The sequence below is a fragment of the Tasmannia lanceolata genome, unplaced genomic scaffold, assembly GCF_043159265.1.
Source record: "Tasmannia lanceolata isolate RefF3 unplaced genomic scaffold, GAP_Taslan_0.1 ptg000015l, whole genome shotgun sequence".
In the NCBI taxonomy this organism is placed as follows: Eukaryota; Viridiplantae; Streptophyta; class Magnoliopsida; order Canellales; family Winteraceae; genus Tasmannia; species Tasmannia lanceolata.
Window position 1 is genome coordinate 16,009,786 of NW_027518692.1, and position 14,521 is coordinate 16,024,306.

Here is a 14,521-nt window from a genome sequence, read left to right on the forward strand (position 1 = left end):
ATAGAAAGATTTCAATCCAAACCAAACCCACTATGTATAAAGCCACATTCCGTCTATTCATATTGGCGACGACCAAGATTTAAAGGAACCCAAGGACCCTGGGTTCACAGAAAGATTTCAATCCAAACTAAACCAACTATATATAGAGCCGCTAGCATTCCAAAAAAAATTTCAACACGTGTCAGGCATCCATCCGTCTCTACAGGCAATATAGAAACGAACCCAAGGATCTCTAGGTTCGAATACACATTTAAATGAACCAAAAGAAGCCTCGTGAATCGGGCCAATTTAAGAGGCGGTAATGAAAAAGGAGGACTCTATCGATGCCAACTTAAACGAACCTCCCGATTTTGAAGTTTAGCCCTTTTTTTGTTCTTATTTTAAAGGGTGCCCGCAATCCGTATTTTCACTAAACATCCCTGCATTCCGTATCTTTCTCCTGTTGAAAAGACCTGGAACATGTCCTTGTTTTCTTTTTGTTATGTTTATTTGCGATGGAAATAATGGTTACAGAGAGGGGAATAGGGATAATGGGTACGCCGGCGGAAATAATGGGTACGCCGATGGAAATAATGGTTACAGAGAAGGGAATAATGGCTACAGAGGGGTATTATTAGAAGACGCCACCGTTTTATACTGATGTACACGTGTCGTGGATCCGACCGTCTATTCATCTTGGCAACGACCAAGATTTAAAAGAAACCAAGGACTCTAGGTTCATAGAAAGATTTCAATCCAAACCAAACCCACTATGTATAGAACTGCATTCCGTCTATTCATATTGGCGACGACCAAGATTTCAATCCAAACCAAACCGACTATGTATAAAGCCTCTAGCATTCCAAAAAAAATTTCAACACGTGTCAGGCATCCATCCGTCTCTAGGTATTTCTGACGGGCAAGATAGAAGTGAACCCAAGGATCTCTCGGTTCAAATACACATTTAAATAAACCAAAAGAAGCCTCGTGAATCGGGCCAATTTAAGAGGCAGTAATGAAAAAGATGGACTCAATCGATGCCAACTTAAACGAATCACCCGATTTTGAAGTTTAGCCTTTTTTTTGTTCTTATTTTAAAAGGTGCCCGCAATATGTTTTTTCACTAAACATCCCCGCATTCTGTAACTTTCTCCTGTTGAAAAGTATGGTTTTCAACTAAATGACCAAATTATCCCTTTACATGAACTTTTGTTACTGAGTCTCCTTTGTGCTGTTTTAGCTGGCAATAGAGATTTTCAGTTCGGCACAGGTCGCATATAGTCGCCCGTGACAGCTCTAGTGTCCATGACGGTTGTTTGAAATTTCAACCCTTAATTAAGGGCATTTTTGTTATTTTAGCCATCATATTTGTAACCAAGATGGAGTTCTGTTTTCAAACTGTTTTCCTTATTTAATTTTTCTACCTCGGTGAGATAGAGTAATAATGATCAAATAAAAATGGTTCATATCTGGGCCCAAAAAGTTATCTTTAGGAAAGAATTTAAGGGGCCGTTTGGATACGCGGATTTTAGAATCTGGAATTTCTTCAAAGCTGAAGCTAAGAGACAAGAGAAGAAGAGGATCAGCCGTCGATTTTGACTTGTTTTTTACTTCTCGCCCTTCTTTCCCTCAGCAAGAGAGTAGAAGATCCTCATATATTTTCAGGCTTTTGAAATCTCAGGATGCAGGTGAGATTTTTAAAACTTGAATTTCTTACTTAAAACCCAAGAAACGCTGTCAGAACAGCATACATCAGCTTGATCATAAACCGTCTTTTACACTGTTTTCAAATTAAAAACTTGGATTCTAAAATCCACGTATACAAACGGCCTCTAATTAATTAAAAATAATCATTGTTTTGCATTTTTAAGGAAATACTTTCAAAACGGGATTTCGTTTGGAAAATTCCTTATCTTTCTACGTATGTGTCACAACATAGGATTTCGTGTAGTCTTTTTGAATATGTGTCACAACATATTCTAACAAGGCCACATACAATGACCGGAGTTGCATTTTTAGTCAGATTAACAAAATGTATCACATCCACATGTTACACATGGGGCACAAAACGTGATAGTTATGGCACTTTTTAAAACAAAACGTATGATAAGATCATGTACAAAAATAAAAACCCGTCTTTCCTATCAGATAAGGAGATTAAGATAAGCATTCAAAAAAACCCGGGGGGCAGGAGGGGGGGGGGGGGGGGGGGGGCGCGGTAATATTTTCTAAAAGTAGGACTGCTCGGATAATATGCTTTTCTTAGAGATTACTTGGGCCTGTTTATTTTTATCATTTCTCTCGGCTCCCACGTGATCTAATAATGTATTAGAATTTTGACCACAGCACTCACACCGATAATATGTCCTTTTAATTAGTATAATTTTTGTAGTGGAGATTATGGGGCCCCTTTTAACGTGAAATGTGGGCAGACTTTAACACTTGCATATAGGGGTGTAAATGGATATTCGGAAATTCGATTACCGTCCGCATCCGAATCCGTTTAAAGTGAATATTATCCGAATCCGTTTCAAGCGGATATTATCCGAATCCGTTTATGACATATCCGGCTCTTAGCGGATGCGAATCTGGTAAATGGTATATCCGATCCGTTTAACATCCGAATCCGAGAAGTAAATCATTTTTATTTATTATTAATAATATCATTAATATTTACTTTTAGTAATGACACACTATATTTTGTTTATAAAAGAAAAGTGAGTTTTCTTTTTAGGAAAAAAAAACAAAAATAGCCCAAACCCATTTCATCATATACAAAAAAAGGAAAAACCCAAAGACCACTACCAACACTATCATCCATCCCCACCGCCTCCCTCTCTCTCTCTGCCTTTGTTTTAAAAAGAAGAAGAGGATCTCATATATTTTAGGGTTTGAGAGTTAATTTTGTGAAGAGAATGTAGAGGTCTAGTTTTAGAAGGAGAAAAAATATAAAGTGCTGCAATAAAATATTCGAATTTACCGGATAAACGGATACGGATAATATCCGAATTCGAACAATATCCGGCGGATACGAATTCGGTAATAAATATTAAATATCCGTCGAATCCGAATCCGAATTCGGATAGTGTATATTGTAATCGAATTCGGATATAGCCATATCCGCTCCGAATTCGATCCGTTTACACCCCTACTTGCATATCACATTAAAAGGAGGCGCATAATCGTACAGGGAGGGCAAAAAAAATCATCGCCTTTTTTAGGTCTTCTCCTCACCTTTGATGTGTCCCTTAACCCCTTAAGCATGGTAAGAGGACCACGATGGGTAACCTCATGTCGGGCCCCACAAACTGTCTTTGTTACAAAAAAGTCCTGCTGTGGACCCATGTGGATTTGTGTAATTGATACTGAGTTTGAACTGCCCCCAAACTAGGACTACAATTATATATTCAGTGTCAGTCAAGAAAAGAATTTGTTTTGGTCCGGACTCTTTTCCCTCATACCTTGACTAAACTAATTAACAAAGAAAGGGAGATGACTTTTTTGCCCCACTGTAGGATAATACACGCCGCATTCATGTTAAAAGTGGGGTGTATTATCCTACAGGGGGCAAATAAATCATCGCATAAAAATAATTGCCTTCCCTTTAATTTCCACTCGGCTGAAGAAAAAAAAATTCAGGGTCCCCAAACGTGCCCTTAACGGTCATCATTTTCTTTGTTTTTTTTTTCCCGATAGCTTTGCTTTGACCCATCTTTCTTTACAATAAGATGGGAACCAGAGGTGGCTATTCAAGTCTAGCCCTTCCTTTTAGGACTGTACACTTAGTCCCTTAGACTTATGCCAATAGTGTTGGGACCCGGGTAGAACACACCCTCAAAAGCTAGCATTTTGTTGGGGGGGGGGGGGGGGGGGGGGGACCCCATTCCCTTATAAGCCCATCCACACTGTTACACTTTTCCGATGTGGGACAATTTTGCTTTCACGTGGAACCCCCCAACAATCTCCCCCTCCACATGGAAGCACCGTGGACAATCTCGCCCCTCCACAAGGCAGGAATGTGGGAACTACGAGATCTTCCCCGAGGAATTTTTCCGTCCTCAGAGGCATACCAGGGTTACCTAGACCTTTCATCCTCGGAGGGTAAACCGGGGTTACAACGTGTCCGGCTCTGATACCACTTGTTTGGAATATAACCAGGTAGAACTCACCCCTAAAAGCTAGCTGTTAGAGGGAGGGTGCCCATTCCCTTATAACCCATCCACATCCATTTCACATGTCCGATGTGGGACTATTGCTTTTGCGTGGAACCCCAACAAATAGAAGGGGTGACCTCCTTAATCTTGGGCAGGATAATTCCTTTTCGGTGATTCTTCTTCTAGGGAAGTGATATATTCATGCCCTTTCCATTCCCTGGCCCCCCCTTTCTAGTGTATTTATGACTACATTATTTACACAAAAAGGGGTTGACCTTGGGAAGAAAAGTGGGTGATATATCATTTCCCATTTTCATATTGATTTTTGAATTAATTTCAGAATATACTTTATTTTCATAATAATAGTAAATTTAAAATAATTTATTCGGCCCTTAGACGAAGTCACAGCCCTATGATTCAAAGAGATCAGTCACTAAAAATGGATGTGGAATTTATTAACAACATAATATAAAACTGATTTTGTTTTTCTTTGAAATGGTGACATTTTATTAGAATGTGCGGCACATAATATCAAATTGATTTTGTTGGAGTGGGGGGGTCTCATTAGAGACGTTAGAGGGGTGGCCTCCCCAACCTTCTCTGGCCCCATAGGTGGCAGAGATCAGAGCGGTCATGGTTGAGGATTATTGACAATAGTTCTTTAGATTACCAGAATGTTGAAGGTGATTCTCTCAATGCTATCAGGTGGCTGAAAGGAAGTATCTCTCCTCCTTGGAGATTTGCGCACTGGATTGATGAGATCCAAGATCGGATAACCGGAGGGCCCATCTGTTATCAGCATCTTAAAAAGATATGCAAATTCTGAGGAAGATAGGCGAGCCGGGGTATGCAGACTCCAGAGAAAGACTTGAGATTTTTTATTTTCTTCCTCCTTCACGGCTCTCATTTTGTTCATTCTTACTTCTTTTTTCTTGTTACTTCTTGTATCAACCTCCTTGGTCGTTGGGGTAATGCCCTCTTATTCAATAATTAATACATCCTTCACCCTTTAAAAAAAAAAGATTTTGTGGGTTATACCCATTGTATACTCATAAACTGAAATTTTAGGCTATATATTAGTAATATAGTTTGTTTTTTTTTTTTTTTTTGCTATGGTAAGCTGGGATTGAACCTCTGACCTCTAGGTTGAAGAACAAAGTCTTAAACCATTGAGCTAGAGGCTCAATCCCACTTTTATTAGTAGTTGATAGGTAACTAATTTAATAAATGTATATAATATAACATAACAATATTTTCAAATAATAAAAGGGAAATGATATCAGCACAACCATGTTTTAATAATTGCACAAACCCACCTCATCTTTTATTTTTGAATCGGCTCTGTGAGAGCTTTTTGAGAACTGTAATAACTTTTGACAGCTCTTTAAATAGTAAAAGACAAGATGAGCTAGTGAAAATATCAAACCATGGTTCTGCTGATATCATTTCCCATAATAAAAATATCAATGGAAGAAAAATTAACTTGAAATGATTTGGAGTCATAAATTCAATTCTAGCATGTAAAACGTGACTTCAGTCCATTTAGACGGCTTAGTTGCCCCATAAAACACTGCATTACAGACACCCTATAAATAGATAGGAGGGGAGGAAACCATCCATCGAACAAAAGAGAATAATCTCTCATCCCATAAAAAAAAATTTCCAAAGTCCTCCAACAAGAAGCAAGCAATGGGTGTAGACGCAAGAGAAAAGCTGAATGCCCTCGCTCTTGGTTGGAACCCCACTGTATCATTCGTAGGCTCATTTGTTCTCAAATGGGCACTCGATCTTCACATTATAGACATTATCCACATCATTTTTGGCAATTTCCATATCATTATTTGACATTTTCCACCTAGGCTTGTTACTTTCTCAGGAAAGCAAGTGAACACCAAAATTCTATCTGGTCAAGGAAAAAAGAGGTTGTTTTCCAGGGATTTGATTTCCCGGGAACGCAAGTGAACAAAGCCTTAGGAAAGCACTTCAAATGGGCCATGTTCTGAATAAAAGACAATAGTAAATTACCAAAATACCCTTATGTAAGGGGTGAATTTTCAAATGAGCATCACATAAGCTAAGCCTGTCACATGTCACCTGTCGCCCCACACGACAAAAGCCTCTCTTCATCTGGCCAATACCCCATCGGTGGAAAATTCGTGCCAATCCGAAAAACAAATAGCGTTGGTTGCTTTTCCCAGGCTTTGAAAATTGGTCCCTAAAATAGGGGTATTTTGGTCATCATAGATGTTTGCAAGTCTTAGACATTTTGGTACACCTTCAAAAGGTTATTGATTTGATAATGTTATCTATCAATTATTGATTGCAGAAAATATTACATGATTGGGATGATGAGGATTGTGTGAAGATTCTGCAAGGAAGCAATGCCAGAAGAGGGAGGGAAGGTGATTATAGTTGACATTGTGATGGACATTGATGAAGGTCACGAAATCACCCGTACCCGATTTGCCTTCGATGTGTTAATGATGTTATTGACAGGGGGACAGGAGAGAACTAAGGAGGAATGGAGAAGGCTTGTCTTCAATGCTGGATTCAGTCGCTGTGAGATAGCACCCGTCGATGCTTTGCAGTCTATGATTGTCGTATTTCCTTAGTCTGTTAAGATCGATATTCATCATCTAGCTTATGTTCACCTATTATGGGTCATTTATTTTCCAAGCCTATTTGTTCTTTGTTTATGCTTAGTTTGAAGAAATAAGAATGCTAGTGGTGTACTTGAGGTTCTTGTTTAAATCAAGATCTATTAATTTAACCATGCATTTAACTGGACTGCAAAGAATGGTTAGGAACTTATCTTGATCGGTCATGGTCGAGATTGATCTGTGGTGGATTTTCTACTGCTTGTCTAGTCGACTTGATCGGTCAACGGTAAGGTTGCTCCATTGTGGCGATCACAGGTTCGATTCGAGGAAACAGCCTCTCTGCAAAGCAGGGGAAAGGTTGCGTACATCTAGCCCTCCTCAGACCCCGCAATGGCTGGAGCCTCGTGCACTGGGTTGCCCTTTTTATAGATATATTTAAGGTGTTTTGAGGAGATTAGCCAAATTTAAGGTAGTCTATAGATTTTTTAAGGCTTAATGGCAGTGGGATAGTAAAAAATAATTAGGCTTCCTTTCTTTTGACTTAAAATGGGGGTAAAATAAAAAATTTACTCCTAGTTTTGCACTAAAAAAGGAGCATAAAATTTGTTTTACGCCCAGGAAATAGGATTGCAAACTCGGATCTAGTTGGGACGGATTGAGGCCAACCCGACCCGAGGAACCCATTTTCCAACCCGACGAGGTTCAACCTGACCCAACCCGAGTTTTGAAGCTTAAAAAAAAAAAAAAAAATCATAAAAATGTCAGGTTTCACTCGGGTCGGGTTGCCAAATCCTCAACCTGAACCTGACCCGAACTCAACCCAGTTGGAAAAGTGAACTCAACCCCAACCCAAACTCGACCTGAACTCAACCCGACCTGAACTTTTTTCGGGTTCAACCCGTCGGGTTCGAGTTGAGCCCGACTTGAGTTGTTCCCCTACCACGAAAGATAAGGAACCATAACGCCTGATTATTAGGCCCAAAATTAAACGTGCTTTCCTAAGAAGTCTGTTTCTGTTGAAAGAGAAAAGCACATAATGCGGGCTGATGTTTAGTGAAAATATGGATTGCGGGCACCTTTTAAAACAAGAACAAAAAAAGGGCTAAACTTCAAAACCGGGTGGTCAAAAGACCCTGATACCCTTCTGACATCGACAGAGTCCTCCTTTTTCATTACTGCCTCTAAATTGGCCTGATTCACGGGGCTTCTTTTGGTTCATTTAAACGTGTATTTGAACCGAGAGAACCTTGGGTTCGTTTCTATCTTGGTCGTCGGAAATAACTAGAGACAGATGGATCTTGAGACGTGTCGGAAAACTTTTTGGAACCCCGACGTTATTGTACTTTTTGGAACACTGACGTTATCTTTTCTCGCTTATCTTTTAGCTTAGAACGGTAGACGTTATCTTTTCTCACTTTTCTTTTCAACATGTGTCAAGCATCCATCCGTCTCTAGGTATTTCCGACGGCCAAGATAGAAATAATGGGTACGCCGGCAGAAAATAATTGGTACGCCGATGGAAATAATGGTTACAGAGAGGGAAATAGTTGGTACGCCGAAGGAAATAATGGGTACGACGATGGACAAAATGGTTACAGAGAGGGAAATAATGGGTACGCCAGCGGAAATAATGGGTACACCGATGGAAATAATGGTCATAGAGAGGGCAATAATGGGTATGCCGGCGGAAATAATGGTTACAGAGAGGGGAATAATGGGTATGCCCGCAGAAATAAAGGGTACGCCGATCGAAATAATGGTTACAGAGAGGGGAATAGGAATAGTACGCCGATGGAAATAATGGTTACAGAGAGGGGACTAATGGGTACGGCGGCGGAAATATTGGGTACACCGATGGAAATAATAGTTACAGAGAGAGGAATAATTGGTACGTCGGCAGATATAATAGGTACGCCGATGGAAATAATGGTTACAGACAGGGGAATAGGAATAATGGGTACGCCGGCGGGTATGCCGGCGGAAATAATGGGTACGCCGATGGAAATAATGGTTACAGACAGGGGAATAGGAATAATGGGTACGCCGGCGGGTATGCCGGCGGAAATAATTAGTACGCCGATGGAAATAATGGTTACAGAGAAGGGAATAATGGCTACAGAGAGGGGTATTCTTAGAAGACGCCACCGTTTCATATTAATGTCTACGTGTCGTGGATCCGACCATCTATTCATATTAGCGACGACCAAGATTTAAAGGAACCCACGGACTCTGGGTTCACAGAAAGATTTCAATCCAAACAAAACCCACTATATATAGAGCCGCATTCCGTCTATTCATATTGGCGACGACCAAGATTTAAAGGAACCCAAGGACCCTGGGTTCACAGAAAGATTTCAATCCAAACCAAACCGACTATGTATAGAGCCGCTAGCATTCCCAAAAAAATTTCAACACTTGTCACGCATTTAAGAAACCTGAATTTCTAACTTAAAATCCAAGAAATGCTGTCAGAACAGCGTACATCAACTTGATCATATACCGTCTTTTACACTGTTTTCAAACTTAAAACCTGGATTCTAAAATCCTCGTATCCAAACGGCCCCTAATTAATTAACAATAATCATTGTTTTGCATTTTTAAGGAAATACTTTCAAAACGGGATTTCGTTTGGAAAATTCCTTATCTTTCTGCGTATGTGTCACAACATAGGATTTCATCTTATCTTTTTGAATATGTGTCACAACATAGGATTTTGTCTTTATGTTTAAACGAGTTCCATTTTGCTAGCAGCCCTCAGCATGTGAAGAGCACTTAAGGGATAGACAACGAACAAAATTAGGTAAGATTTAGGGAGATAATACTAATCAAACTATATAAACTGCCTAAACTAAACAAGTACCTAATTTATCATGCAAAGAATCCAACAAGGCCACATACAATGACCGGAGTTTCATTTTTAGTCAGATCAACAAAATGAATCACATCCACATGTTACACATGGGGCACAAAACGTGATAGGTACGGCACTTTTTAAAACAAAACGTATGGTGAGATCATGTACAAAAATAAAAACACGTCTTTCCCATCAGATAAGGAGGTCAAGAAAGGCATTCAAAAAACAAAGGAATTAGTTTTTTATGTTTGCTAGAAAGGAATTCAATTTTCCCACCTGTTCTCTTTGACGAAGCCAAAAAACCATTGTCATTTTTAGATTCAACAATCTTTATCAATAAGATGGGAACCAGAGGTGGCTATTCAAGTCTAGCCCTTCCTTTTAGGACTGTACACTCAGTCCCTTAGACTTATGCCAATAGTGTTGGGACCCGGGTAGAACAAGCCCTCAAAAGCTAGCTTTTGGGGGGCGGGCCCATTCCCTTATAAGCCCATCCACATCGTTATACTTTTCCGATGTGGGACTATTTTGCTTTCACGTGGAACCCCCCAACAATCTCCCCCTCCACGTGGAAGCACCGTGGACAATCTCGCCCCTCCACAAGGCAGGAATGTGGGAACTACGAGATCTTCCCCGAGGGATTTTTCCCTCCTCGGAGGCATACCAGGGTTATTGAGATCTTTCATCCTCGGAGGCTAAACCGGGGTTACCACGTGTTCGGCTCTGATACCACTTGTTTGGAATATAACCAGGTAGAACTCACTCCTAAAAGCTAGATGTTAGAGGGAGGGTGCCCATTCCCTTATAACCCATCCACATCCATTTCACATGTCCGATGTAGGACTATTGCTTTTGCGTGGAGCCCCAACAAATAGAAGGGGTGACCTCCTTAATTCTTGGGTTGACATGATAATTCCTTTTCGGTGATTCTTCTTCTAGAGAAGTGATATATTGGTGCCCTTTCCATTCCCTGGCCCCCCTTTCTAGTGTATTTATGACTACATTATTTACACACAAGGAGTTGGCCTTGGGAAGAGAAGTGGGTGATATATCATTTCCCATTTTCATATTGCTTTTTGAATTAATTTCAGAATATACTTTATTTTCATAATAATAGTAAATTTAAAATAATTTATTCCGCCCTTAGACGGAGTCACAGCCCTATGATTCAAAGAGATCAGTCACAAAAAATGGATGTGGAATTTATTGGCAACATAATATAAAACTGATTGTTTGTTCTTTGAAATGGTGACATTTTATTAGAATGTGCGGCACATAATATCAAATTGATTTTGTTGGAGTGGGGGGGTCTCATTAGAGACGTTAGAGGGGTGGTGTCCCCAACCTTCTCTGGCCCCATAAGTGAACTCAAATGAGGCAGAGATCAGAGTGGTCATGTTTGAGGATTATTGACAATAGTTCTTTAGATTACCAGAATGTTGAAGGTGATTCTCTCAATGCTATCAGGTGGCTGAAAGGAAGTATCTCTCCTCCTTGGAGATTTGAGCACTGGATTGATGAGATCCAAGATCGGATAACAGGAGGGTCCATCTCTTACCAGCATCTTAAAAGATATGCAAATTCTGAGGATGATGGGCGAGCCGGGGTGTCCAAACTCCAGAGAAAGACTTGAAATTTTTTATTTTCTTCCTCCTTGAGGGCTCTCATTTTGTTCATTCTTACTTCTTTTTTCTTGTTACAATTTGTATCGACCTCCTTGGTCATTGGGGTATTGCCCTCTTATTGATTAATTAATACATCCTTCACCCTTTAAAAAAAAAAGATTTTGTGGACTATACCCCTTGTATAGTCATAAACTGAATTCTTAGGCTATATATTAATAAAATATGAGGAAGTCTAAAGTAAAGGAAGCCCTTGCAAAAAAGAGGTGAAATCGCTCCCCCATTGGCTGCACATCACCATCATGTTTGACTTTTCAGCCGTTATTAATGCATGATGGTGATGTGTAGCCAATAAGAGAGCCCTTTTACCTCTTTTTTGCAAGGGCTCCCTTCAGTCTAGAATATCTCTAGTAATATTTTTTGTTCTTTTTTGTTTTTTTTTTTTTAGTCTGGTAAGCTGGGATTGAACCTCTGACCTCTAGGTTGAAGACCAAAGTCTTAAACCATTGAGCTAGAGGCTCAATCCCACTTTTATTAGTAGTTGATAGGTAACTAATTTAATAAACGCAAAAAATATAACATAACAATATTTTCAAATAATAAAAGGGAAATGATATCAGCACAACCATGTTTTAATAATTGCACAAACCCAACTCATCTTTTATTTTTGAATTGGCTCTGTGAGAGCTTTTTGAGAACTGCAAAACTTTTGACAGCACATGAAATTGATATGGAAATGATTTGGAGTCATAAATTCAATTCTAGCATGTAAAACGTGACTTCAGTCCATTTAGACGGCTTAGTTTGCCCCATAAAACACTGCATTACAAACACCCTATAAATAGATAGGAGGGGAGGAACCCATCCATCGAACAAAGAGAATAATCTCTCATCCCATAAAAAAAATTTCCAAAGTCCTCCAACAAGAAGAAAGCAATGGCTGTTGACGCAAGAGAAAAGCTGAATGCCCTCGCTCTTGTTTGGAACCCCACTGTATCATTCGTAGACTCATTTGTTCTCAAATGGGCACTCGATCTTCAGATTATAGACATAATCCATAGCCATGGCAAACCCATAACCCTTACCCAACTGGGTTCCTCTCTACCCGTGCCATGTGGAAACTACGAAAACCTTCGAAGGTTGCTTCGTTACTTAATCCACATGAAACTCCTCACCCTCCAAGAAGGGGATTTATATGGCCTCACCTCAGCCTCCAAATTTATTCTCGTGGGCGATCCCACCAACATAGTCCCATACGTTCGAGTTGTACAACACGGGGTCGCAGAGAAATGGCAAATACTTGGCTCTCTCTTAAACGCTAAGGAATCTACGGTGTCTTCGACCTTTGAGGCAGTGAACGGTGAGGATTTGTGGAGCTATGCCTCGAAGAATCCCGACCATAATAAATTGTTCAATGAGGCTATGGCCTCTGATGCTAGATTGGTTACCCCGGCCCTGATAGAAAGTTGTAGGGAAATTTTTGAAGGGTTAAGCTCTTTGGTGGACGTGGGAGGGGGCACGGGGACTGCGTCAAGGACCGTTGCTAAGGCATTTCCACATATAAACTGTAATGTCCTTGATCTTCCTCATGTTGTTGAGACCATACCGGATTACCCCGATGTGGAGCGTGTGGCTGGGGACATGTTTTCTTTCATACCTCACAACGACGCAGTTATGATGATGGTAAGCAAATATTTTCTAAATCTTTATTTTCTTTTTCTTTTTCATTTTTTTGAATGGCGAAATTTGTTTTATGCCCATTTTACGTTGAAGGGAATGGAGCCTTAGACCATGTCAACAATGAAAAATTATTTCAAGGCATATTCACGGACCCAATTGTGTGAGAGAGGCAAAGGAGAAAGGAGAGGGGGAGAGAGAATTGGGTGGGTAGGGTGGGATTAGAGAGAGCTTAAAATTTTTCTAAAAACTAGTGAAAAAGAAAGACCTGTTTAAAAGTGGTTTATTAATTTGTTTTCCTGCTTTTTGGGAGCATTTTCATGCTCCCATCGCCCAACCTCTCACGACTCTTCCTATCCGACCCATCTCTAACAACCGGCCCCACAAAATATTTCATGGAATATTGTTGTTAGGTGAGGTAGGATCCAACATGTGACCTCAAGGTTGAGATGCAAAGCCTCAAATTATTGAGCTATAGGCCCAACCCCTGCGTAAAAGGCTCTTCGTAGAGATAGTAAAAAACAAATAAATCCTTGGATAAGCTATTCCTGGGATTGAGTACCTGGCTAGGATAATATTATCTAACCTTAGACATTGGTACCCCTTCAAAAGGCTACTGTTTTGTTAATGCTATCTATCAATTGTTGATTGCAGAAAATATTACATGATTGGGATGATGATGACTGTGTGAAGATCCTAAAGAAGTGCAAGGAAGCAATGCCAAAAGAGGGAGGGAAGGTGATTATAGTGGACATTGTAATGGACATTGATGAAGGTCACGAGATCACCCGTACCCGATATGCCTTCGATGTGTTAATGATGTTATCGACAGGGGGACAGGAGAGGACTGAGAAGGAATGGAGAAGGCTCGTCTTCAACGCTGGATTCAGTCGTTGTGAGATAACACCCATTAATGCTTTGCAGTCTGTGATCGTCGCATCTCCTTAGTCTGATTAGGAGATTATTCATCTTGTAGCTTCTCTTCTCCCCTCGCGCATCGTTTGTTTCTCAAGCCTGTTTGTTCTTTGTTTATGCTTAATTTAAATAAGTTTCCCAGCTATGAAAAAACAATAGAAATGATATTGTCGTCCTTGAGATGCTTGGTCTGATGAAGAGCAAGATCATTGCTCAAATATAAGCCAGCTTTTTTTGTCATGTTTTTAAAAAGGATCAATTGTATCTCGTTTATGTAGATTTAAGGTGTTTTGAAGAGATTGGTTGGTGGAATTTAAGGTTGTCTAAGGAATTCAATAGGCTTAGTGATGGTAGGATGTTAAAAAAACAAATAGTGACATACTTTAATTTCCGATGGAAAGGGGAAACTATTGCCAAAATCTTGGCAGGATTTTCCACTGAAAACGCACTAGGATTTTATAATCCAACATTACAAAATCCTAGATTTTACAAGCTAAAACCTGGATTTTATATGCTAAGATCTTGATTGTACATTTTCAGGAGGGAAATGATACACAACAACCATGTTTTAATAATTGCACAAACCTAGCTTGTGTTTTCTTTTTAAAGTGGCTTGTTAGAGCTTTTTGGGAACTGTAATAACCTTTGACATCTCTTAAAATTAATACCAAAAGACAAGATGAGTCAGTGAAAATATCAAAACACACGGCTGTGCTAATA

General features: G+C 39.8%; 1 pseudogene; it reads left to right on the plus strand.

Annotated features, from left to right (window-relative positions):
• Window positions 1-12,145: 12,145 nt before the first annotated feature.
• Window positions 12,146-14,051, plus strand: LOC143891786 ((RS)-norcoclaurine 6-O-methyltransferase pseudogene; annotated as a pseudogene).
• The last annotated feature ends 470 nt before the right edge of the window (window positions 14,052-14,521 follow it).